Genomic DNA, 26,349 nt, shown 5'->3' on the forward strand with positions numbered 1-26,349 from the left:
CCAAGATCCAATACTTTCTAGGCCCAATTCTCCAAACATCCCTCTCTCACACTTCCAGGGAAGACAAAGCTTGCCCCAGGCTGAGTTGCCAAGGTGGATCTGGTACCCTCCTGCTCTCAAATGAATGCATGCAGTGAATAATTACTGACCTTTTTTTCCTGTACCTCAGCACAGGGATGAACACACTGGTTTGCCTCCTGGAGAGACTTCTTGCTAAACTACACTAAAACATGACCAGAATAAATGATTACAGGCCTCCCTGTGCCACCAAGGACTTCAATCAGTACAAAGTGGCACTGCCAGAAAGCTTCCTGATGGTAAATCAAGGCAATGCAGCAATTCAGTCACCACCGCTGTTATTAACTGAAAGCTCACTGGGGTTGTGGGTTTTTGTAGGCTACTGCTTCATGAGTCTTCTATTTTAACAGCCCCAGAAGTCAGCTGTGCCCTGGGGCGGTGGCGAAGGGAGGGTAGGAGCTGACCTCTGGATGCGTGCAAGATATCAGGTATAGCTGAACAAAACACTGCGGTTTTGAGACCTTGGGATTTAACTTTGAACGTGATTAAGGGTCTGCTTCATGCTAGTGCAAACCCTGAATAAAAGCGAGGGTAGTGTAAAGCCTCTGCAGAGTCACATGGGAGACCAAATAATTATACAGCAAGAAATGTGCTGGAATACCTTTTTTTCCAGACAAATCCACTGCTCAGCATAAATAGCTCTAATAATACTCAGAACAGGATTATGTTGTCTGCCATCCTGGAAGAAATGCAACAGCCAGGCTAAGACAAAAAAAAAAAAAGAAAAAAAGAAAAAAAAGAAAATGCTGACCACATGCCTTCCCCAAAATATTCTCTCAGAAAAGGCAACACACTCAGGCACATGCCACAGCAAGCAGCCCACCAATGGCAATGCATAACCCTCTAAAGGTTCCTTGTACTTAAGGAAACAGGGTTCCAAATATTTTCCAAAATAATGGGTTTGTGCAGGTAAAGAGACAATATTTCCTGAAGAAATAGGCTACAGTTCTAAATGAAGCTTATTTTGTTGAATTTGTTTAAATTTTTTTTTTTTATTTTAGGGTATCAGCAAGTTCTACCTGCAGAAGCAGGTATGGAACCCAAGAGTGCCGAGGCCTGTATGTCACCAGTGCTCTGAGACACATTTAGCACAAGATTTTCAGCATTTTCAAGCTGTGAACGCAGTCCAGGTCAGTAACAAAAGCTTCTCAAAGCTCTTACCAAATCAAGGTGCTGGGATTGCCGCCTGAGAGCAGACATCAGAAACATTCATTTTCAGTCCAGCACAGAACAAACCCAAGGTGCTGGCACCAGCAATACCTGCAAAACAAAAACGGTCCTTTCTGGTCCTAGTGTGTAGTCCCTTAGGGGCATGGATGGGCGCTTCCCCCTTTTCATGGTACAAGTTGATTTTTGTGTCAATTCTTTAGAAGTGCTAAATTCTGCTGTTGGCACAGCAAGGAGAGCAGCATAATTTCCCAGGCCATCTTAGCCCTGAACTGTTACCTGGAGTGCTGGGGCTAATGAAACATCTGGCGCACAAATGCCTTACCCTGAGGCCGGTCAGTGCCTACAGACTGGAATTGTCCTCACCAGCTGGCTCCTACCAGCTGGCTGCCCTTTCCCGGCAGAAGAAACTATCTTTAGCACTAAGAGGCAAACATACGGATTGGCCATTGCACTGCTGTATCCTAAAGCAAGGGCAGAAACTGTCTATAAATGCTTCAAGTTATCAGTCAGGGTGAGCTGAAAGGAAAAAAAAAAAAAGTTTCTTTCGAAAGCAGTGCAGAACAGACGGTGTAGCTGTGAGGTAAGTTGCACTGGGCCCTACATCACCTCTGCATAAGTGGTAGTGTGCAGCTCACCTAAATACTTCCATTTTGGGAAAAAATACTGCTTTTGGTCTGTTGGGGCCTCACAGAGGGGCTGCCAGCAGTGCTGGCTTGCAGAGATGCACACGCTGACTTCAGTCAGTGGTATTACACCATCTGAGTTTGGCCTTTGCTTCCAGGACTTCGTATGGCAGCATCTCTTTGTTTCAGAAAGAGCATTCCTCATAAATCAGTTCTCTCCTAAAGGACCCAGGAAAAATACAATATTATCTCAATTAAACAAAAGTGGTTTTCTGCAGATCTATCACTCCAAATGGAACAGATCAATGTACGTCCTGTAATTCAGAAAAGGCATTCAAACCTGTTTCATCTAGATTCAAACCCTATTCCTCCTGCTAGTGTCATTTTCAATTTATGGCTGGGGAAAAGCAGGAGGGGTGTGTGTGTGTTGCAATTAACTATTACTGACTGGTTACCCACGTTCTTTTCTCCTTGTTGATCTCACACGAACGATGTTAGGGATCTGATGCAAACAGATCCGTTCCAGAATCGCTGGAATGCTGCAGAAAACAGTGGGGTGTTGATAAATGCCCAGGTTGGTTTTGGGTTTTTTTTCCTTCTTTGTAAGTCAGGCTGGTACGAAGATGGAAGAAGGAAAAGATAAACATATAGAACATGATTTCAGAGAGCAGGTGGATGGATAATTCTCAACACAGATTGTAAACCCCTGTGCCATTTTAATGTGTCATTATATTAATGGGAGATTTATGCTAGCACTACTTGCTGCTTTTTTGCCAAAAGCACACATTGCCTAAATTGAGACTATTGATGTAGTGCTCTCATCATTTAAGGTGCATTAGAGACACTGTAAGAGGAGAAATGTGGAGAGGGACATTGGGATGCTATTAGTGAGTTGCATATGAAATTAAATGGGAAATGAGCAAAAGGCCATCTCATTGTAGCACAAAACTTCTGTCTCTGCATGAAAATAAAATCCTGCTTACTCCATTTGCACTTTGTATGTTGGTAATTTGCACAGCACTGACTGGTATTATTCATTCGGCATGGCTAATATTATTTAGAGCATTTTGAAAAAGGCAATTTAATTGCCTGAAGATGCCATAATCCCTCTACTAAATATCCCCTAAATGGAGACCCAAACAGCATGAACAGTGCAATATTCTGGTGATGGCCTGTGCCATCAGCTTTGTCCAGGAAAACTTCATACTTATATATTTTTTATAGATATATTTAACATAAAATTTATATATACATAAATACAAAGACGGATGAAAGTAAGGAAGGACAGATGGAAAGATGAATGGAGGAGACTGAAAGACAGACAAAGGCTGAAGGAAGAACACACAGAAGGCAGGTTGGAAGAACAGAGAGATGGAAAGAAGGACAGATGGGATGGATGGATGAAGAAGGACAGAAGGATGCATGGAGGTATTGATGGATGGGAGGATGGAAGGAAGGACAGAAAAAATGGAAGTAATACTGGTAGAAGAGAGGAACAGAAGGGTGGGCTGGAAGGAAAAGGAAGGGAGGATAGAGAGGAGAGGGTAGAAGGAAAAAATGAAGGGCAGAAAAAAGGAAGGACAGAAGGAGGGAAGAACAGAAAAGGACATCAAGTATGGACAGAAAGAGGGAAGGCAGAATATGTGGAAGGACAGATGGGAAGATGGATTAAAAGATGGAAGGGGAGATAGGAGGACAGAAGGATGGAAGGAAGGACAGTGATGGAAAGACAGACAAATGGGAGGAAGGACAGAAGGAGGGAACAGTGGAAGGTTGGAAGGAGGGACGGGAGGAGGAAAGGGAGGGTGGAGGGAAGGACAGAAAAATGGAAGGCGAGATGAATGGTACAACAGAAGGAAAGGACAGATTGAAGGAAGGATGGAAGCAAGGAAGGCCAGATGAAATGAAAGGCATGTACAAAAGGAATTAAGGACGGGTGGAAGGACAGAATAGATGGATGGAAGGGTGGAAAGAGTGGAGCAAAGATGGAAGGATGGAAGGATGGATGGACAGGAGGGAAGGAAGAAGGAAGGATGGGTAGAAGAACAGAAGGAGGGATGAAAGGATGGCTGGAAGCAGGGAAGAAAGGAAAGAAAAATAGGAAAAGAAAAATGAAAGAAGGGGAGATGAAGACCTGCTGTTCAGTGGGTTTGTCAGCCCTGTACGTCCTGCATCCCTCCAGTCTAATGACAGCATGGGAGACACTCTAGTTACAAGTGACCTAAGAGGAGCATGTGTTTTGAGCAGGCAAGAGGAATAATTTGAACTTCTCTGTCTATCTTCACAAATGTTCTCACAAATTAACAAAGCCACAGCGTTAATGGGAAGGCTGTACAATGTGTTTCAACACTGAGTAGTTTCAGTACTGTCTCTGTCATATGACATGCATTTCCTCTTGTATAGCGCTACACAAAAACGGGTTCAGGAGAGAACAAGCCAGAAAAAGTATTTGCTGTCGGTGCCACAAGCATTACTTTCCCCCAACAAAACCAGAACTTTGGCAATCATTGTAACATGTCAAAGCCACTCCTGAGAGCTGGTGTCAGAGCCATACAGGCAAATTTTGTAAAGGAAAATTTGAACCTGGCCTAAACAACTTGAATATGCTTTTTAAATATACATTGCAATTCATCCGAGGGATGGTCTAGCGAGAGCAAGAATGACCTAGCTGCTTCAGCACTGAACCTGGCTCTGGAGGGCTGGGTTTAGTTCACAGCTCTGCCACAGGCTAAAATATTGGACATGATGCGTGCCCTCTTTTTCCTTCTGTAACAAGAGATTATTACTGCAGTACTTCACACTGGTGAGAAAAGACAGAATTCATTAACCTCTGAGTGTTCTCAGATACTCTGATCACAAAGGTCACATATAAATTACAGTATAAATGTAACTAGCTATTTTAGTGGGTTAGTCTACGAGTTACCACACCATGAAACATTCATATTAAAATGAGCAGCTAGCAGTAGATCTGGTATTAGTACCGAAACTAAAACAATCCCCCCCACAAGCTCCTTCATTTCACATTTGCTTGTGTGTATTTGTTTACATCAAAGATGCGTTGTAGTTTTAAGTCATGATCCATAGTTCTCTATGATCACAATTTATTGTGATTTTAATCACACCCAGTTTCTGCAGAGATTTTGCTACCTGTCAACACACACAACAGAAAAGTGCTTTTGAAACCGCACGCCAAGTTTGCAGTTGTCAGAAACCAGCCTACCTGCTGAAGTGGGAAGTGTGCCGTGTTACCTTACGGGGGGCATTTGTCCCCCTGGAAGTACACAGAGATACTGATCCACAAATCCCTCTAGCAACAGTTTTGCAGTGGTTCTCTCTACGTAGGCATTTAAGCAGACTAGCTCGGGGCAAATGTCAGTACTGACTCAGGCTCAAGTGTTTCAAACACTAAAAGGTGAACCTACCTTTTCCACGCCAGCATAGTTTCTCTCCACTCTCCCTTCTCTTTAAATACAGAATGTTGAAATCCAAAACTCTTAATCTAATTAAATCTTGAACTGTGGTTAGCTCATTTCTATCTCTGCTTTACATTTTATAGTTAGGCAATTTCTGTGAATGGGTCAAATCAAACTCTGAAGCAGCATGCGGTGTGTCCAAACATGAAACAGAATTATCTCCATTTTGATTTCAAGTACCGCAGAGAGAGAAAAGGCAAGGAAAGTGCTAGCATTAAAGAATGCTTTTTTAAACATTTTTTATTGCAATAATGATTTTTTTTTTCTCCCAGTAATAACCTTCCTTCCAGTTCTGTCTTTTTTCTGTGCTGTTGTTTGAAAAAAGTCAGAAAGAGCCCCGAAACAAAAAAAAATAAATCAAGAAAACACAGATTTCTGGAAGGATGGTCCTCGACCTGTTCCTGCTGATTGCTCTGCCTTGTGCCCAGAGCAGTGGCTATTACAACCTTCAACTGCCTGCAGAAGTTTACACTGAATCAAACATAATAATATACTTTTTGCATAGAACTATCATCCTTCACTGAAGAAAAACATAGTAGCGCTCCCCAAAGTCTGGAGAAGTTCTATGACTTTCTGAGCACTGCATGAAAAATCTGAAAAGATTTACAAGGGAAAATTTTATTTCTGTCTGGAGAGCTGTAAAAGGCATACATGTTCAATTTCACACACATCTGCACTCCCTCAGGTTAAACACCTCCATGTTCTTGTCCTGATCTCATGACAACCACTAGCCACTCTCCTCATAAAGTTCCATATGACGTGCAGTATGTTTAGCTACATTTGTTTTTTTCCAGTAGATGATTTTCCAATTAAAGCAAATTAAGTCTCTAACCTGACCTCATTGTTGCCATTTCTTGTGATTTTTAATGTCTTGCAATTTTACTTTCTCACTGAAAACACCGTCCATGGGATCACACATCATGGGCTTGCAGAGCAATTCCATTTTTATTAAAAAGAAAATCTTTGAAGATATCATGCAAAGATTGAAATGATGAATGTGAAAAGCTAAACGTCCCTACAGTTACTGTTTCCTAAAGCCTCATGAGCTTTTCATGCTTCAATCATGATGATAATGAGTATTTAATGCTTGGAAGAGGGTGATGAAGACATCAAGCCAGAGCCTAGTTCTAAGGATTTCTATATCCAAAACACAGAAGGGAAGTACTTTTCTACCTGTTTTTTAAACTGGTTTTGGTGTATTTTGGGGTGGGGAAGTATTTTTAACCAAAACTCTTCCACTGTAACTGTTCAACTAACAATTTAATGACCATTCCATTTCCCAAGGGGAAAAAAAAGACCACAGAGGAAAGAAGGCAAATTAAAGACTTATTCTGGCGATAGGTGCTACAGCATGAGCACTTGGTGCTAGAATTCCCTGCCCACGTGTCCCAGCGCAGTTGCTCAGCCATTGGTTTGCCTGTTCTCCCCAAATTGGGGAAGAGTTAGAGAATGAAACACAGTTGCTGCCGAAGGCACAGCGAGCAGCACCTTGCAATCGTATAGAATGGTTGTGATTGACTTCAATAGCAGCAGCAAACGCATCCATAGTACTTAACTGTGCAAAACATACCTCATGGCAGTGCAAACAGCACATAGAATTCAATGAGTTCAATGGGAAGAACAAAAAAACACATGTAAAAGAGATTTGACCAAAAGTTTCTCACTGGTCTCGCTCTAAAGCACTTTTTAATCTCAAATAAGTAACCACTATCCACCTGCTTACAACTAAAATTCTCAGTGATACACAGACCGCACACTAGAAGTTGCCAAGGGAACTGCATTCACTTCTGATGCTACATGTTGATTATTGCAATCTGCTTATTTTTCTCCACCCACATATACCTTAACATTAGTATTGCCCTTCATGGTCTAATTACCACGGTGGCATTGCTGTTCAGGACATGCAAATGAACTTGCTAACTGAATCGAAGCTTAAGCCGCTCTCATTTTCAAAGCAAAACATCAAAAAAAATCTTCAGAATTACTTTGTTGGTAGGTTACTTCAAATTCCTTTTTTTTCCACACTGGTAGCAAAAATATTCAATGGCAGCTCTAGCTGAGATGCATAAATACAGCATTCCTTGCCTGTGCTTGCTCTGCAAAACTGAAAGTATAGAAGGAAACATTTTGAAAGCTATTCCCCTTGCTGTTTTCCCAACTCATGAGTCTCAACATATTGGGTACTGGCTACTCCATCCCAGTCCCTTTAAATTCAGTGGGAGATTTTATTATTGACCTCAGTAAAGCTGGGATTTCAACTGCATGTTAGGGAGGTCACCAGCTCCCTCTTTAAAGTCAACCAGAGCTGGATTATGTTGTCCCTGCACGGTCGAACTGGTGAGATGCCTTCAGTCTGTGCTAGCCCGAGTGACAGCTTATGCTTTTGGCCAGGTCTCCAGGCTACAGAAATTACAACTGCTCCGGAGTTCGTATATGGACAGCTTTTGAATCTGAAGTTTTACTGAATATTATTAAAAGATTTCAAGATTTAATCTTAGTCCAGATTTATTTTCCTGACCAGCTTGGTCATAGGACTGTGCATCATTTGCAGAGAGATTCAAAGTGGTGACATTCAGATGAGATAGTCAAATGAGCTAGCACAGCTGAGAGTGATTATTTTTCCCATTAGTGTAGTAGTCAGAATAGTTTTGTTGATGCCTATGTGCGTTTTCATTTCTCCACTTGTTTTCAAATGATACAAGAAACATACCACATGACAGAATGATGGAGGAAATTAAATTAATAGAAAATGAGAAGCATGAGCTATTTTACCACAAGGAGGAGACCAGCTTGCGTTTATCTTAACTACAACTTAGAGAGTTTTAAATATACAAAATCCTCCCCCCCCCCAGCTCAAAAAAACAACAGTGGCCCAGAAATAAGCCCAGGGTAACCTGTCTGAAAGGCACTCTAAATATACTCAAAAGCAAGACAGAGGACACAAAATGAAAGGCCATGGGAGCAGGGGCTGACAGGACTTGGTTACATTTGGGGCCTCCTCCTCTTTGCGTTGTAAAGCAGAAAGGTACAGAGATACCCACCTGTGTCCATAAGAACACAAGTCTGTGTCTCGCCTTCACCAGGGCGCACGGCAGCCGTCCCCCTGGCTTTACTGGAACAGGACAAACGAGATGCAAGGAAAGTACTTTTTTCTGATGGGCTGCTGGGGGGAAAAGGATCCACGCTGCTGAGAATGTATTGTACGTCTGATAATAATGATCAATAGCTGTTGAGAGCACTCAGAGAAACAGCTTAAGCCCAGTCTCACGCTGGCACAGTATGCAGCCAGACAAACAGCATGCCTGCCCACCTCCAAAACCAGTGCGTGCACACACAGGTAGATCGGGGAGGGGGGGGGGGGGGGGGGAAGGGAATAAAAAAAATATTTTCCCCCTCAGTTCCTCCCTGGTTAAAAAATGGCTCAACCCAAAAATGAAATTATATCACGTAGCTCGAATTCTGCTGTCCTATCCAGGATCGTGAGTCACAAACCTGGAAAAAAGCAGCATGATCATTTTGGGAACATGAGTGGTGAAGCAAAGGAACCACCCCTTCGTTTGGCATGCAGAAATAAATATTGGCAGAAAAAAATAACTGAACGTGGTGGCACAGTCTGTCCTGGAGGTGCATTTCCCACGGTCCCACCAAGCCTCTGGGTAGATATAGAGGAATAGTGGCAGGTGCGTGCAGGTCATCTGACCTGCTAGAACGAAGCTGGAGAGCTACACAAGGATTGGAAAATTGAATTCTGTAACAGGAAGGCAGAGTTGACTAATGTAGATAGTTTTGTGGAACTCAGATAGGTCATTGGATTTTAAGTGGTTTTAAAAATTGACTGTTAGCAGGTGATCAGTGCACAGTTCTCAGTTTGATTAGCTAGCTGGAGACCTGACAGGTTTTAATACAGATATTCTTATACTTCTGTTTTTTTCCTACAGCTGCTTAAATTTAACTAAAATGATTGAAGCCTACTTATTCCAGCCTGCAGGAGTAACTTTTTTTAAAGTGATTTATATAAGTAGAAGTATGTATAAGTATATAAGTATATATAGAGCCACATATCAAATTTCTTACTTCTATACACACCACTAACCCTCTCAGGAGGCTAGTTAGCACGGGGAGAGAAATAAGCAGTGGATCCAGCCTGTGAAGTCAGTGAGGTGCTGCCAGTGGTTTTGACAGGACTCCTGCAAGAGGTGCGGGGTGAAGAGAGGTGTCAGGGGCTGCAGCAGGGCTGACCTGCTCTCAGGAGGCGATGCTTGTCGAGGTCACTCACCTGAGCAGGACAGCGGTAACTGAAAGTATGAAGTGTCTAAATCACATAATGCGATAGGGTGACAGGAGATGAATAAGTATTACAAATCAGATCTGTTCCCCGTCCCCTTTACAGTAGTGAAAAGTACAAATTCATTTAAGTCAGAAGAACGGTGTGGTGATCAATATTCTGAGGTGTTTTCAATATTAAATCTTTATTTCACAGATTTTCTACTCCTGAACTGGGGGTTCTCTGGTCCTCTTCAGAAATCGGAGTAATTCTATCCCAAGCAAAGAACCTACCCCAGCCTCTATTTAATCTCATAGGAAGCTATTAATCAGTGCTATCTGTAAGCTCCTATGAGCTTACGCTGTCACCCCTCTAGTACCCTTCTAGAAAATACTGGAAAGCACATCTACACGTATCCTTCAAAACTCAAACCTAATGGTCGATTAAAAATAGAAAAACAGAGGAGTTTTCAGACAAAGGAAGAACATCTTTGTTGACAGCAATAAAATGTAACTTGTCACCAGAGTTGATATGTTGTATTAATGGCTCTTTTGTGAAAACACAGAGCTGAACATTATAAATATTGATGTGAGCACACTGCTGCTGGAAGTGTGCGATAGATGAAACTTTTTAAGGTGAATACAAAATTGTCTTCAGTGTTTCTCCAACTTTAAGTTAAAATATCTCTGTTTAGTTGGAAGCCATTACATTTACCGCCAGGAACAATTGTTTCTGCTGATGCAGCAGACAGAGCAGGGAAAAATATTCCTGCCTCCACGTGCTAGCCACAGCTGCCAGCAGCCATAAGGAACGCAACCAAGGGACAGCGCTCCAAATGAACTGGAGTGCTAACACGTGTTGTAGTGTGTTTGGGCTTTTTTTATTTTTTGGCACGGAACTGTCTTGATGTTCACAATGACAGCTTGGTTGCCATGGTTACTTGTGAGCCAGCCTCTACCTTAATCTGAGGAGCCAGGGTATGTTTTCTCTTCTGTACTGGTGATTTCCACGTGGGCATTCCTTAAACTCAGCAGTGACTGTGGGATCAAGTGTCACAAATCAGCATCCAACTCAGTACGTGTTTACAGGGAAAAGGGTCTAACAGTATTCCTGATACTTCCACAGAAAAAATACAGAAAAAACCCAATCACCCTACCCTTACCAGCATTTAAAAGTTGCTTAGAAATTTTCTATGTAGTAAATACTAAATTAATTATTTTAAGGCAGGCGAGGCTAGATGGACTCTCTTTGATGTAAAGACTGAGGTCTCCCTCAAGAGCTCCCAAGCCTACACACCACTTCCCGCGCCCATCCAGCGGCTGCTGCCCTGTTCAGGGGGCTGAGCCTGGTCTGTCCCAGCACATGCGCTGGGGTGACAGGTAGATAGGGCTTGCTGAAAAAAACTCATGTGCCAAAAAAAGGCAAGTCAATTTAAATGCAGAAGAGAGGGTGCTAAAACGGTAAACGTGTCCACAAATAGCACCAGTTGCTGCCATAAAGGGACTAAAAAAAAAAAGAGTAGTTTTAGATAGGATGTAAAGCAACGAGGGATTTTCAACAACCCCTAGAGCAGGGACTGCGTTAAGACATAGTAAGGGAGTCGTCCTCCTACAGTCCTGTATGGGCACAAACCTCTGTGAAACTGTCACAAGCAAACCACCCCCATGCCCCAGAAAACCCCACCCAACCTCAAACATTTGCAATACTCTCAAAGAACGGGGGGAAGAAACAATTTTCTACTCACTTTGCAGATAGGAGCCACGGTACAGACAGCTGGTCATGGCTCACCTCTTTCTGACACCACCACGGTCTGTCCAGCACACCACAAATACCCCGAGGTGACTGGCGGGGAACAGAGACGTACAGCACCGTCCAGCGAAGCTGCAGCACTGTGGCAGTGGCAGACAGAATGCCCCAATATGACTTGCATTAGTTCTGTCATTCATGGAAAAGAAAAGAAAATCAAAATAACCCAAGGACGTGAATATGTGACTTAAACCTACAGGAAATTCTACAAAGCTGATGAGTAGTTTTGACCTGTCCCACTGCACTGAAATACAGTAGAATCTGAGGATCACAAGCAATTTCAGACCACGATTACTGTTTTTAAACAGATGAACTCTAGCTCGTAATTCAGCAATAGTAACACACTGTTTGGAAAAGGTAAAAAGCACAATGATAAAAAGGAGCCTTCTGTTTGTCAGGTGCCAGTTCTCAGCTTGCAAATGGGACACTGAAAGATGAAGTGATTTGGCCAAGGCCATAAAGGAATTTGTAACAGACCTGGAGGCTGAGACCACAGGATACAATTGCTTTGCTGATAATTGAGCTGCAAGAGCAAAAGCTCCACCTGAAGTGACTTGGAGAAGAGGACAAATAGTAGATCTGCAGCGGAAGAAGCACACATGGAAAATAAATGGCAAAGTAGCTTTTGGAAGTATTTATAACTCGAGAAAGAAGAGCAACATGTTTCAGGTGTTGATGGGCATCAGCTTTTTACAGGGGATTGCTCAAGAATTTCTGAGCAATCCATATTAGGGAGTCCAGCTAGCAGAAATAACAGATCATATAGATTGAACAGGCTTGGTGTGTGAGGGGATTGGACACCCAAACAAAAGGAAAAATGCAGAACCTAAGCCACAAGTACTTGACAGACAGGGAGATTGTGTGTAAATCGTTTTAGCTTTTCTACATTTAGGACAGGGGAATGTGAAGAAGTTAAATAATGGCTATTCCTTCTCATGCTTTAGCTATAGTAACTCACATGATTTATGCTTAAAGTTAATGTAATACTATATGTTATACAGCATATATATGACATGGGAGACACATGAACAAATAAACACTTACCTACATCACAGAAGAATTTAGAGACTGTGACCAAGATTACAAACCATGGTCTAGAGCATTCCAAGTTTGCAACAAGAAAGACTATAAACTGGTGTCAGGCAGGTTTAAAAGAGCCAGTGCCATGATTTCACTGAAATCTAGAACATGGTCTTCCCTCTGGGGAAAGCATATTTAGAATATTGGGAGGCAAAATCCAACCCTAGTGAAAAATCCAGTTATTTTATCCTCTCTGTGGGTAGTAGAAAATGTTTTTTGGCTAAGCTGGGTGAATTAACCTAAGAATCTGCTATTAATTACTAGTATAAATGTTAAAGTTTTATTTAACTGCAAGACACAAGTAAAAAAAAAACCCAGCATTTACAGAACAGCAGCTGTGAAGAACAAGGCACTGCAGGTCCAGAAAAACATGGGTTTTCTGAAGTTCATCTTCAAGCAATGTTATTGAAATACATAATCAGGACTTAAACCCAAACCCCTGTTCTCCAAATGTTGGTGTAGTACAAGAACAAAAGACCTGAATTTTTAACTGGTGTGTACTTTAAAGAAGAGTCTGACTGCAAAGACATACCTGATAGGTACAGAGGAGAAAATGCCAGAAAACAAACCCCTTGACCTACTTCTGTAACGGAGAAAACAAGCACAATGCAGTATTTTAAAAATGCAGGGATATTCCAACAAGGACTTACTCCTGCTTGCAACTATCTTCAATCCAGCTATTGAGCTAGGTGCTGTAAATCTTGGCAGTATTGTACTGTACATTTCTACGGTACTCGGATAAAGAAATTTATGCATTTTATTCAGGCAAAAGCCATACCACACATCTATAGGACTGCTGCAGATTTGAGAATTGGACCCAGAGGCAAATAAATAACACAGCCCATGATGTCACTTGCGCAGCCCAGCTCCACGAGCAGACCAACACATTTAGTCAGTGGCCATAAGGACAGGAGGCCAGAGACAAGCAAATCTTTAGTACATAGTTTCCTCTGCCTTGTAGATTGAAACAACACTCAGGAGCTAGACTTAACTTTACAAGGCAAACCCTGATGCCCCAGGATTTTATCATTTGGTTTGTCAGACTCCAGGGTATGAATTTTAATCAGATTCATGATAGGTGAGGACCGAGCTTACTGACTGGAAAAGTAAAACAGCAGTTTTCAAAGCCAGAACCACTAACTTAGCTGCATCAAATTATTTAAACCCCAAATGTTTGCTTTCCCTAGGTTTAACAGCCTGGGAACTAGGATGATCCCTGCAAATGTTTATTAGGACGCTCAGTCCAGAAAGGCTCCCTCCTTTTCCCTGACCCAAAGATTATTTCTTGAAATTTCCCCACAGTTCTTTCAGCCATCATTTCCTTTGCTCTTCCTGGTCCATGAAATTTGGATTACTTTTACAACCCTGCTTCCCAGCACTTTTCCGGGCACGTGAGTCCAAACCACACAGGCTCAAGAGGAAGCCAAATCCTGCCTTCCTGTGGCTGGAGCGGTTGCTCCAACCACTGCTTGCTGCAGAGAAACCTGGGCACCCATCAAACCCCTCCCACACTTAGAAAACGAAACCCAAAACAATGACACAAGTTTTTAAAAAGTGAGGCAGAATCCCTTTCACGTAACACTGAGGAAGCTGGCAGGACTGAGCGAGCGTGCGGACTGTGTGCTGAGGAGAGCTCGGATGGTTACTGGTTCAGCCTCTTCAGCTTTTGTGGCTACAGACCTCAGAAGGATCCTTGTGGCCATGATTCTGCAAGCTTCTTGTTCAGCTCTGCTTCATAGGCTGAGTAAATCCAAGCAAAACAGAGCAGTAAAAGGAATTTTTGGGATAATTTACTACTTCAGTTTAAGTTAGGGTTTTTAATCGTTATTTACCTTTATATTTTAGATAAAGACTTGTGAGTAGCCAATTACCCAAGGCAGCATGAGCAGCTTTAACAGCTGGGTTCAATGCATGAGCTACCTTTAGAAAGTACTGCCTTATTTTCTGATAGAAAGTGCTACAATTAAATATAGAGGCCGTAGCCCGTACCTTAAAAAGGAGAAAAAATGATCAAGATAATCTGTGTGGAACATAGCTTTTGAGGATAAAAGCTTCCCAACAAAAGAGGGAGAGATCACTGGTGTATATTTATATAACGCCAGGGCCAGGTTATTTGTGGGCTCCACTGAAGCTGTGCCAACATACACCAGCTGAAAAAACACGTCTAAAGAGCTCATGAAACCTGTAGTCTCACCAGCACATTGCCCCACGATCTGAATATTTGCTTTTCTGAAAGATTCATGATTCTCTTAATCCAAAATGGTACCTCAGATTTTAAGACTGGATGTGAAATATTGGTGTTGCCTGCCCTAGCTCTTCCCCCACGTTTAAATCCACCTCTGTATTCCCTGCAGAGCCTGGAAAACTGCAAAGGTCCATCTAGCTGGAATGTGGCCCTGACAAAGGGACCAGAGACAAACGGGAGGAGGCTGCTCAGCAGTGCTTCCTACAGCCCCATCTCTTTTCTGGGCTCCTGAGCTGGGCTCTGCTGCCCCTCACAATGAGGGCCTTTTGTTGCTGCCGGGTTGGGTGTTTTGCTAAACGCACAGTAAAGTCAGATGAATAATTTACACTGTGTTTTGATTGATTTTGTGTCTTCTATGGTTTGCCAGGGAGCAAGGAACTAATTGAAGTTCCTCATTAGAAATCACTTCTGCTTAATTCCTGCAACTACTTTGAAAGCAACTCAAATTCTAGACGTTAAATCTTAAACATAAGCCTTGTTGATCTGATGCTCCTGTCAAGATACATATCCAGCTGGGTGAGCATAACTTTGCATTTTCCTTGTGGCCAGTGTTTGAACAATTCTGAACTAGGAAACAGTTGCCCAAGTAATCTGCAATACTCAAACATTTGTTGCTTTAAAACCACCGGTGAAAAAGGGTTTAGCATTACAATATAATAGCCCTGACAAAACAGCCGGAAAAGGGACGTTAACCCTTAGCCCTGGAAAGGGCCACGAACTTCCTCATTTCCCGGCATTACCTTTCCCCAGCCCCGATTTGTCTCCTTAGACCAGCCCCTGATACTCTCCTCTTGCTGCCACAGTGTGTCTTGTCAGGCTGCAGTAGCCATAGAAAATAAAAGCTTTACAATCTTTTAGGATCAAAGCGATAGGCGTTTTCTATATTAGCATATGTTAGCATTAGGCATCAAACATATGTGGCCGATGACAAGGAAACTCCCAGAAGTTATACTGAAATTAGTCTCAGTTCTTGTGCAGATTATTGTCATGGCAATATACATTTGGAAGCAGTCACGGTTTGTCAGGAACAGTATAGTCTAGCACTTAGGTCTGCACATCTTGCTTGAAGATCCACAGCCACACGAATGCTTTACTGCTGAATATTTAATACCACAGTCATAGCTAAGGATATTATATATCCGCACCCACGGTCTGAGTTTTCATCCACACTCTAAAGGAATGGTTCTACTTTTCATTTCATATGTGGGCCAAATCCAGAAATACCATTATGATAAACTTAGGGAGATTTTGGACGTGGTAAGACAGCACAAAAATATTAATCCTGCATTTATAAAAAACAGGTAACACTAAACTATTACAGTAATACGTTTTTAGTCTTAATCTCTCCTGTTCCTTTCAAAACATTTAAAAATATATTTCAATTTGGAGTAATTAAAGGCCGAATGTTCTTTCCTCTCACTTAGAAGCGTGTAACCTGCAAGCAAGTTGGATGAGATTCTTTGCCACACTTCTGTCCTCTCCTTGATCTCAGCGAGTGCTGCAGGAATTCCACGTCTTTGCACATTTGGAAATCTGGATTTACATTTTGTCTTCTACGTTGCTGGAAGCAGATGTCCCTGTGGCGAAACCCAGCGTGATGCTTCAAAAGCAATGCTAGTGCAGCTACCCTGGCCAGATCTTCCTTCAGCATCATACAGCAGCTCAGCCTGGGGGTTAAGGGGGCTGTCTGTATACCTGCTCTGCCCTAGAGGAAGTTTCCTCCCGAACACTTGAAGTCCACAGTTAAAAGTTCAAGCTGATACGATAGTTTTCTCTCTCAGTTAACTGTGGAAAGTATCTTCTGATCACCTGCTATAGAGATTAATACATTAATGTATTCCTCTGAAGATGCCAAACTGACTTTCAAGTACTTATGGCATGTTATATGCAATACTGACCAGTCTCAGAAGTCAAGAATTTGTGCTACTGTAGAATAATAAGCTATCGAGTACCACTTGGGGAAGGTTCTGCTGTGCTGAAGTAGACAAAGAAGAAAAATAAAACAAATCACACTTTTCAAACAAGAAGGAGTTTGATAGATATCCACCAGAAAGCTTTTAGTCTTTCACATGTATTATGACTTGGTATTTTGCTGGGCTTTTCTGTCATTATCTACAATATATTATTCAGGCAAAGGCTGTTCATTTTGGAAAAGTGAAATGCAATATTGAAAGGGTTAGAGACTTCTTCTAACTATGCCATCCCCATTAGCTTACTATCAGAGTGCTAAGCATATGCTATAAATAATGCATAACTTCATCCCTTTGCATTTTTTGAAAAAAACCCAACGTACTACAAAATTACAGGAGGGAACAGACATTTCCGTAAATACATCCAACTACTATAAACTATCTAATCAATAACTTTTGTAATACACTGAGCTGAACAAATGATGGTTAGTGAATAATTTAATGAGTTTTGGCAGTTTCTACTCCAGAACTGGTCGTGCACAGTTTAGATTTTCTCCAGCACATTTGTTCTACAAAATTTCTTCTAAATAATTTGTATGAACAATTATTCTCTTTAGAATATTTGTGAGCACTTCACTGTGTCTGTGATTAAATTTGAGGTCTTTCAAACAGTTTTAATTGGGTGCATCAATCAAATAGGATAATTTCCTTTTTTTGACAAAACTCTACTGACCAAGTATCTTTTTTTTTCTAATTTTTAATCCATCACCTAACCCAGAATGATGATTACTAATCTCTATGATTTCTATACTTGGATTTGGAAGAACATTTAGGGACGTGTTGATCTCTGAACTGGTTAATTGCTTTCCTGAATAAAGATAGGTATAATATTAGCTATAATGACTCTCTAAATTAGTTTCTTTAGGTCATTAGAAAGTTAGTGTTAATTTAAAAAGTTATTACCCCACCTATCCACTTTCTTCATGCCAATTAAAAAACAAGGGACTTGGTGCAAACTGGCATTAATCATTGGTTTAAGATAATATATGGATAAGTAAAGCTGCTGATGTATAGGCACATACCTAATTCTGCTGTCCAATTACAGCACCTGCAATAACTACTTTGTTACAAGTCACGTTAGCACGGACAGTGCAGGATGCAGAGTATTAACTTGCTGCAGCTACAGAGGCCAGAAGTCTTTCATACATGCAACCCCCTGAGACACGCAACCTGATTCAAAACCTCCCTCTTTTATTTCACTGTTACTCTAGTCAGGTCCCAGTCATCAGGGACAACAGCAGGTCAACATCTTTTCAAGTGGGTGGGAAGAGCCCAAACCCCTTTAAATCAGGTTTTTGTAATGTGAAAGTCTTTGTGCCTGTCCACAGGATACTAAAATCCTTTTAAATCTGATCAAAGTCTCTGGCAAAGGCTCAGCAGCCAGGAAGCCAGCTAAGCCTTGCTCATTGCTGTATTACTTTTTCATAGAGTTGCCTTATAGAGCTCTCCCAGAGATACACAACAATCTAGTCCAAAACACGACAGTCCGATAGGTTGAAAGACTGTAAGATAACACAGAACTCAGCTTTTACCAGTCCAAGTAATATAAGACGTAACAACATTCCTTACCTAAAACAATGGAAATTCAATTTGGTAAAGACAGTGCTGGGTCACAGGTCAAGGAAGATGCTTCAGGAAAGGAAAAAAAAAATATTACATATAAAATCTGAAATTCAATTCATATGAATGTTCAAAAAATGTGGCATTGAATAGCTGAAGATGAGAATGGATACTGTAATAAAAGCTTTTTAAAGGAGGAGAAATATTTGTTTATATTGTCAACGTCTATTTCACAAAAACATGCTACACTCCAACTGGCGAATTCAAACTAAACTTACGTTTCCAAATCTAGGCAGGTTTTGGCCAGCTATTTCAGTCTTTCTAATCTTCCTTCCTCCAGATTTGCCATTAATAAATCAAGGCTATTTGGAGTACATAGAATGATAGTGGCAGCTGGAAAGGAAAAGGATGTCAAGTTTTTGGTTTACTTCGGAAATCTTGTGCTCTTTAATTCACTAACTTTGTGAGCCAACATTGAACACACAAAATTCAGAACAGAACTAAATAGTAGCAGGATTCTGAGTTTTCTCCTTTTATGTATGAATTCTGTAAGGTCAGCAAAGATGACAATTCTTCAAAGTATTACTTAAATGTGGTAGGCAGAGAGAAATGAGGCAGCAAATGGATACCCACATCAGCAGTGATGTCTTTGTTGGCAGCCTCAGCAACGTGATGGCCCTTGAGACTGAACCAAGACAGCAGATATACATATATACACATACATTCGCATTACTTTGCCAGATTCTTGAAGCCAAAGCCAACATGAATTGATGGGCCAGCACAGGGCAGCTTGCAATACCTCTCTCAGATCTGTGAGAGGAATATTTCTTGACCTGTGACCCTGGGTATTCTACTGAATATAGCACTCCCACTGAAGATATATTAATCTAAGTGGTTTTACAGATCCTTCTCTCAGTTCTGCAGAAGATGAACAACTTGAGTGATGTTAATGATGTTACATTGGAATAAAACAACATAAATGGTACAAAAAAGTAATAACCACTGTTTTCAGAGTGGCCCTTTGTGGAAAAAAAATCAATATATTTAAATTTTGAAGTCTTAATGATAATAGAAATTTATAGATGACTATTGCCCATTATCAACAGCACTGAAAATTACTCAGACATGCACATAATAGTATCTCAATTTTGGTTGACTTTGGACAATTGTTTCATTGCTCCTTTCAGCTTATGTTTTAGAGCATTAGTTCACCAAGTGTTTCTTATCTGCTCTATGTTTGTTATTGTTTCCAGTGATGTGTGAAATTGGAGACTGACTGAAATTTCGAAATTTTCTTTGGTAAAGTTGCATTGTTGGAGGATCAAAATATTGACAGCCTGATTTTATAATTGTAACTCAATCTTCTTTTCATGCCTTAGGGCTGTCATTTAAATTCTACTTCAGGTTTATGTTATGCCATTTATGGCTTTTCTTCAGTAATACATTGACTGAAGTTGCCTTTGGACGCTGTTCACTAAAGCTGGCTGAAACTTTTTGGATTTAATGTTTTCCAACTTAATGTTTTTCACTGAAAAATGCCGCTGTCCCTAAATCTAAACTTTCTCCAGATTTATGCATTTTTTTATGCTTGACTTTCACAGGAGACAAAACTTATGCTCAAGTGTTTCGTTTAGGAAAAAAAACTCTATGTCTGTCTTACAGGAATGAAAATTAAATGGCTCAATTATTCATTTCAAAGCAGCTCTTCCTTCTAAAGCTTGTAAACTACATTTTAGTGGAGGAGAGGGGAAAAGAATGGAATATATTTATTGAACTAAAGCAACTGGAAGAAATTAGTATCATCAGGAGGGGTTTTGTTTGTTTGTTTTATGCCCATTTCAGAGCAGACACAATTTTTCAACAAGCTTTGCTGTTCATGCACCAGATGGCTTTATTTTTCCAATACTTTATTTTCCTCACATACATTTTCACTGCAAGTATTTTGCACATGGAAGCAGGATACGTATGCTTTTTATTAACCTGCAAGATATTCAGCTATACAATAATTCATCCTGGCATCTGATCAAAATTTGGTGAACCAGACGATTCAATGTATATTCCTAGAAGGGAATAGAAGGAACAGCCAGATTATCCCTATTCATCAATTATCATAGCTACAAAATGATCTGTTTGCCACCTAAATACTTTAGGAGAATTAAGTTCAATTAATAAATAAAAAATAGGTATCAGCATATTCTTGAATTCCTGGCACAATTCCCCATTTAGCAGGCAGTTGATTTTCATACCTCTAAGAATGCAACGAGTTTTTAGGTTAGATCAGTTTGGCCTAATTCAGCATTGCAGAGAAACTGATCAGCTCTTGCAATGGAGACAGATAACGTGCTATTAAAAAGCGTAATAATCCATACAGGTTTATGTATTTAGCTAACATTTTCAGAACTGCCTTCATTCTCAATGTTTATATGGCAAAACCATTTGAAAATAGCCACAGGAAAGCAAATACTCTTAAGGTCTTCCATGCATTGTTAGCATTTATAATATATAAAGTTATAAGAAAGCATCAATGTATACATGCATCCATTCATGTATACTGTGTTTATTAAAATCCATTTTAAATTAAAGGATGGAGGAATGCAGTATGCACAGTGAAACTCATGGCACCCAGGATAATTTTTTCTAAGAGGTAGCCTATCAGTCTTTTAAGTACTTTGCAGCCTTTATTTTGGTCATCTCAGCAAATTAAATGCTTAATTGCCACTTGGACTACTTTTTTCTCTAAAGCTAGTGCTCATTAAAAAAACCCACCTACTGGAATTCAAATTAGTGAAGGCAATGCAAAGCTGGGATGCTACAACTCATTACTGGCATAGCTCTTTTTTTTTTTTTTTTTTATAAATCCCGAAGGGACTAAAATTGTTTCCAAAACAGCCTTTTATTCACCATCACAGTCACAAGTACATTTTGCTGTGTAGCCTGATTTTAAGAGGGGTTCTTCTTCCAGTTTGTTTTAAAGAGAATGCTTCCTTTCTCCCTCTCGTACTTTTCCTTCCTTTGCTTCTCTCTTGTTTACACCTCCGAACTAAGATTTCTGCGTGTACAGACTCCTCTTGCCCTGACAGAGAAGCTCTGATCCACAGCCACGAGAGCTCCCAATCTGTCAGATTAAACTGGGATGGGGCAAGTCAAGAAACTCACTCTCCAAAGCGTCAACAGAAAGAAACGGATAAAGGCAGATCCAGCAAGAAAGATCAGTGTGACTATGCAATGGAAGAAAAACCAAAGAGAAGGAAAACCAAAATGCACATGTGTTTCTCTGCTGCTTTTTGAGGAATGATCTTGGGAAGAGGGGGGCTGAGCGGCAGCTCAGCGGCTCTGCAGGATGTCAGGGTCCGGCTGCGGGGGCAGCTGAACCGCAGGGCTGGCGGCGGCTGCCTCCCGCGGGGGCCGTGCGCGGGGCCGGTGGGGTGGCCGAGGCTTCTTACACTCTTTCTGCTTTAGGCTTTCAGACTCCAAAGCAGAGGGACTGGACTACCAACACCAGAAATTGCATTGTTTGCTGTGCACAGCTGGAACAAAATCTACTTTAACCAGCTAGATTTTCAGCAGTACTTGGGACAATTTCCAAAATGAAAATACCAGACCCTCGTATGATTCTTCTCTCCCTACAAGGCTGAAGCTTTCAGACATCACATCCCTCTGCTGCTTCTATTATTTCACCTCATTCTAAGACTTCAGTAGATGGTATCTTTTTATTTCAATCACATATTTCTGAAGAATGTTTTGCTTTGAAGATTTATTCCTTGAACCACTGGGGAGGAGAAACCAAGGAAATATCTGTCATCTTCCCAGCTATGTTTATTACAGGCTGGCCAATTATTTTACAAGTCATCTAAAATTATCCTCTTGATTAAGCCAAAATATTACCTACTCTCCACTGAAAATTGTTTCTGAATCCTACTTGCAGGATACGTTTCAAGATAGGCTTTTATAGGGGAAGTAACTACTAGTGTAATATACTGGGAAACGCAATTATGTTCGTAACCACAGAAGTTAACTATTCTTCCTTTGAGGTTTTCCCATTGAAATCTTTCAGAGGGAAATTAAAGTTCTGTCAATTTCCCATGAGAAATTTAATTTCCTCTAAATATTTCTCTCTAATAGGGAAAATTAAAAATAAATAAATAAATCACTTCGGTAAGGTTCAGTAGAATCACTTCATTTTAGTTTGCCAGATGCCCTCGCTGCAGCTTTGGTCAGCCTGGTGCGCCGCAGCATTGTCAGGCTGTGCATTGCCTTGCTTTGCTTTGACACAGTCTGGGAGCGGACCTTACACTGTGAGGTTTGACTCCTTTGTAAAAAAATGGTTTTAGCTCAGTTTTCAGAACATGCCTTCAATAGCCTTATTTCCTTAACATTTTAACCTTTCAAAAATAATCCTGAATAAGCAAAAAGACGATAATTATCTTTTTTCCTCCTAGAATGGAAAAAAAAATAGTCAAAAGCTTGTACATTTCCAGATACAAATCTCAATTCTGTGTGGTTGTTACGTGAGGGCTAAATAACCTCTAATTCTTTAGTAATGAAGACAGCCTTTAAACTGATTACTAGTAAGTCTTCTTCCTTTATGTCTATTATCTTTGCATTACTATGATTATGATTATGTGGAGCCTTAACCATGGATTTAAGGCCCACCATATTTCACATGAGAGACCAAGCTGGTTTTTTTTCACATCGAGGAGTAGTTTTCAGTAGAAGGAAATATAATCGCTCCTCTAATCCTCAAATCCACATCCCTGGATTTGCCTCTAGCCTTACAGAAATGTTACATACTGCTGTTGATCTTCTCTAGCCTCCTTCTCAACTGACTATGGCAAAAAGATCTCCCTTCTCACATTTTCACTCGATATATGAAGTTTTAATATAAACCCACAAACTACAGAGCCATACATGAGACTTTGTTTATGACAAGGAGATCAGTTAGAGTAACCTACAGGAAACTGCTTTTTAGAAAAGCTTCAAGGTAGCAACACAATCTTGTGACAAAACTCCCCAGCTGCTGAAATAGAGACAGCTTTTCCCGACATCTCCACTAGTGCAGGCAAAATTTTCTGTGCCTCAGCTTTCCATGCCTGGAAGGACTATTCTGCAGCTTCCATCTACCCAACATGGTCTAAGCCACTTCAGGTGCAGGTTTTTCTAGACACAGGTACCCCTTCCTTAAGCCAGCTGACTGTTCGCTTCTGGTACAAACGGGCCCTGACCTGTGACAGACCCTTCTGAGCACTCTTCAGCTCAATCTCAATCAAGACAAGACACAGCATCTCCCATCCATTACAGATATGGGCTTGGTTTCCTCAAGTCCTTACAGCATCGCTATGTAATTTAAAACCTGGACCTGGGGAACAGAGTGGTTTTGAAGAAGGAGACTCAGATCTTGCTGCCATTTCTAATCCTATTTGCCATAAAGAAGGGACAAACTGACTTTGATGAGAATACTTACTATCAAAATTGTAGCAAGTGCTAATGTTTAACTATCTGATCACATTATTAAGAAATTACTCTATTTTGGAACCACAGTTTGACATTCTCAGAAGATATATCACCTTCATTAAGAGGCAGAGAAAGGTAGAAACCAAGCTTGCAAACAAAATGTGATTTGTCACTGATATGCTAATATAGTAGCAAATACTTACATTGTGTCATCTGCCTCCTTGCTCTAGGACTTTGCAGGGGTATAGCTTTCTAAAGCATGGGAACCACGTGTTGCTTTAGCCTTCCCTTGGCCTGTGGTAGCTGGTTTGTTGCTGTAGTAGCTGATTCATATTGGCATAAAAAGCCTTTACTTAGTATGGTGAAATAGAAGGAAGGCTGGATTTAAAAAAAATAAAGTAACAAAAGCAGAATTAGCCTTGCAAATATTAATGCTGCTGCATTAGCAAGGGTATTTATACACTGAAGGTGAAAAACACCGTAGTGAACTTCTCTGTCTTGAATGCCTGGTAAAGAGGAATCACTTTTGCTCTCATTTCTCGTTCCTTGTTTTGAACAGATATCACACAAGACTACATCACACAACAAAAATCTGCCTCAAATCTTATTTTAATTTTGTGGTCATTCTTTTTCATTTTTTTCATATGTTCTCCATCTCAGAGAACTCATTTCCCCAGCCTGGTGCTGGAGATTGCCTGTCTATAATGAGGCTCAGCCTTCAAAATGTCAAACATAATGAAAAAGAAAAAAGCCATAACGGAATCAGCCGTAGGGACCTGAGAGGCCTTCTGCTTAAACTTCAGCAACTCTGCCAGTTCTCCAGCTGCAAAGACAAACAAGATTTCTGCCTACATCAGAAGGGCAATTCAACACTACCACAGGACATGAATAACCCAAGCTGACAGCATGTATGCAGTGGAGAGGGCCGTATCTCCAGGTTACTGTCACTCACGCAAAATGAGCAACACCAGCTTGTCAGACTTGGCACCAAAAAAAGTAAGAGCCCAAACTGTGAAAATCATGCTGCACAAGGGCATGTGTTCCTGGTTTGGGCATTACAGACAACCTATATAAAAAACGGAAGGGAAAACACAGAGTCCTCATAAACAAGTTGATGGAAATTCTGTAAATGTTCTTCCTCTCCCTTCCTATTACTTTCTCTCTCTCCACAGACACGCCCCAGAGGCAGCTCAAAAGAAACACCCCCCCACCCCCCGGTCCTTTGCCGGTGTTCTTTCACCTCCCTGGGGCAGAGCAGCCCAGGAGGTCAGAGCTGGAGCAGGGGACACCGGGTAGATGTCCCATATGACCACTATTTCAGCTTCAGGACTGGCAGCCCACAGCCTGGGCTCCCTGAAGGGCGGTGCTGCCACCCAGCAGGAAAGCAGGCTATAGGAAGGCCAGCTTACAAGTTCATGAGGGTGTTTAGGACAGAGAACGAATGGGTAAAATGTCTTGTGAGACATGCTAAGAACTTGCCAGTGACCGCTGGTGGTACGCAGGCTGAGTGCAGAACCTCACACTTACTCAGTTCTGTGGAACACCAACAAGTCCAGTGCCAAGCCTGACACTTGGTGGCCTTAGCAGGCAGTTTTGGAGGGGACTGAAGCGAAAGTCTGGTATGGTACAGAGCATTTCCTTCGTGCCTGTGTGCCGTGAATGCAAACAGCAGGTAAACGGCTCATTAACGAACATGCTAACGTTCGGGGCAGAATACTGAAGATTATCCTGCAATACAATCAGCTCTGAATACCCACGAGTATCTTGTCACCTCCAGTACAGAATGTCCTTGTGAGAGTGCCATACTATTTAATACATAAGGATTAATTTCCTAAGACATGAATGGGTACACCAAGTGGAATAAAAAGCCTTTGAGAGACGAGGAGCTGCTGAGGAGCTGCACAGTTGCAAGACACTTCAGGGGTGAGCATGGAAGCGGCTCTGGCTGGTGACTGTGGCACAGAAGGATGAAAACAGAGTGAACTCAACAAAACACAGGCTGGCGGAAGAGAAACCTGGTGATTAATAGATGTATGCTTGGTTGATCTCACTACATATTTAGTGCACTTTTCACAAATTATTTATCTTAATTTTATATTAATCATCAATATATTCAGCTTGACCAGAAAAATATTATTTGCATTACTCAACACAAAGGAGGATTTTTTTCCAAAGGAAAGCTAATTTTACATATGATCTATCATTTGCAATTAGCCCAGTGTCCCTGGTTTTGCAGATAACATTGGTGGCAAACTGCAAGAAAAGCCTCCTCTTACATCCCCTAGCATCAGCTACAAAAGCTCAGCAACCCCCATTTCCTAACTCTTTGCTGGCTACCTTCTCTATAATAATAAAAGAAAAAAGTTGTGTGGGTCAGGAGGACTAGCACACATGGTGAGTACTAAAACTGCTCTATGGAAAGAAAGCATTCCTACTGTTCGTCTAGTTGTGAAAAGAGAATTACAGAAGTGCAAAGAGGTTCCTGGAATAAGTTACTTCAAAAAAAAAAAAAAAAAAAAAAAAGAGAGAGAAAGAAGTGAAAGCTAATAGAAGGGAAAAAAAAGGAGGAAAATCTGAACAAGTCAATTATACTGATGTTACAGTGGTCAATATTATAACTGCAGTTCAA

General features: G+C 41.0%; 1 protein-coding gene across 2 annotated transcripts in view; it reads left to right on the plus strand.

The window, feature by feature from the left end:
* Positions 1-26,349, plus strand: part of CCDC85A (coiled-coil domain containing 85A) — a 293,953-nt gene that overhangs the window by 263,484 nt on the left and 4,120 nt on the right. The window contains exons 12-13 of one of the 2 annotated variants that reach the window (XR_013931389.1): positions 170-1,208; positions 16,164-25,751. The gene's annotated coding sequence lies outside the window, so the exon portion shown is untranslated. Of the gene's footprint in view, positions 1-169; positions 8,703-16,163; positions 25,752-26,349 lie in introns of those variants that run through there. The other variant, XR_013931388.1, reaches the window with a different exon arrangement.

This window comes from Falco punctatus, assembly GCF_963210335.1.
Source record: "Falco punctatus genome assembly, chromosome: 12".
Lineage (NCBI taxonomy): Eukaryota > Metazoa > Chordata > Aves > Falconiformes > Falconidae > Falco > Falco punctatus.